Source organism: Arachis duranensis, chromosome 4 (genome assembly GCF_000817695.3).
Source record: "Arachis duranensis cultivar V14167 chromosome 4, aradu.V14167.gnm2.J7QH, whole genome shotgun sequence".
Classification (NCBI taxonomy): domain Eukaryota; kingdom Viridiplantae; phylum Streptophyta; class Magnoliopsida; order Fabales; family Fabaceae; genus Arachis; species Arachis duranensis.
This window is the reverse complement of record NC_029775.3, coordinates 35,449,595-35,450,898: the sequence shown is the minus strand read 5'-3', so window position 1 is coordinate 35,450,898 and position 1,304 is coordinate 35,449,595. Positions and strand designations below refer to the sequence as shown.

The following is a 1,304-nucleotide window of genomic DNA, read 5'->3' as shown; positions in this document are numbered from 1 at the left end:
ATAACCTTTCGCTTAATACTAAAAATCTATAATTGAAGCATATGAGGCTGCATTAATCGGGGATACACGACAGAAGGAATTTTTTTTTTTATTTGTAAACTTCACCTTCAGCAAGCGTCGGTTTTTTGCCATTTTTTTACGAATAAAATAATGTGTCTTTCTCATAAGACTGAGATCGGTAAAAAAAATAATCAAATCGCACCATCTCTGTAATAAGTAAATGCTTCCTTTTCTCCCGAGGTTGTCGGAATTATTCGTAATAAGATATTGGCTACAATAGAAAAGGTCTTGTCAATAAAATTTCCATTTATCCGAGATCTAGGCATAGGTAGGAATCCATTCGAAAATTGAATTCTTTATCGCGTGAGAAAAAAGAATCCCACAAACAAAGGAATTGTACAATACAAATAGTACGAAATAACGTAAAAAAGGACTCATTAATGAATTTTTTTAGCCTACGGCCTAGAAGTTGGTTTTTTTTATAAACAAAAAATTATTTCGTATAGGTCGAATTGATTATTTATTTTATATGGGCGCCTATCCAAAAATGGAATATGAATCATTCACTATTGCTCCGGTTTCTGGGCCATAATCATCATGGGGGAGAGATGGCCGAGTGGTTCAAGGCGTAGCATTGGAACTGCTATGTAGGCTGTTTGTTTACCGAGGGTTCGAATCCCTCTCTCTCCGTTAATTCATCAATCTGCAATATCTCAAATGCCAACGGATACCATTATTCCAACTTTAGTTGCTATGAATTTTCAATTCCAATTTTTTTGGTAATATGAAATGCAAAATACTGGAAAAAGTGGACAGGGAATGCAAATCGTCCTATATCCATGTAGATGATACCTGAATGAGCTAAAATTCTCGTATCAAAACTCTTGTTTTTTTAGTTAGTATTAAGTCTGACGAGAATAATATTCTACAACCAGCAATTCGTTGATTTTCAAACCAACCCATTGACTATCTATTATTTGATTTACTAATCCTTTATATTGGAATGGATGAAGGGTTAAATGGTTTGGCAATTCCTCACGTGGGGCTGAATTCAGAGAATTTTGAATCAGAGCTTTCGATTTTTGTTCATCTTTCGCTGTAATAATATCTTGAGGTTTGCAGCGATAACTTGGTATTAATTTACTTAGTGCTTGCGCTAAGGATTGAAGAGCTTAGTGTGAAAGGCTAAGGATAAGGAAGGGAGATCAGAAAGATGCGCGGACGACTTGACTACTAGCTAGGCATCCTCCATTCATATCGATTTATGGAAAACCATCTCACCAAGAAATAGAAATTAGTTAATC

At 35.0% G+C, this 1,304-nt stretch overlaps 1 protein-coding gene and 1 non-coding gene across 2 annotated transcripts in view; both read left to right on the top strand.

Moving 5' to 3' along the window:
* Positions 1 to 602: 602 nt before the first annotated feature.
* Positions 603 to 690, top strand: TRNAS-GGA (transfer RNA serine (anticodon GGA)). Its single transcript has one exon. It is a non-coding gene; the product is annotated as a tRNA-Ser (tRNA).
* A 489-nt stretch (positions 691 to 1,179) lies between these two features.
* Positions 1,180 to 1,304, top strand: part of LOC127746480 (NADH dehydrogenase [ubiquinone] iron-sulfur protein 3) — a 1,848-nt gene continuing 1,723 nt past the window's right edge. The window contains exon 1 of the mRNA XM_052259843.1: positions 1,180 to 1,304. This exon is cut by the window's right edge and continues 1,723 nt beyond it. The gene's annotated coding sequence lies outside the window, so the exon portion shown is untranslated.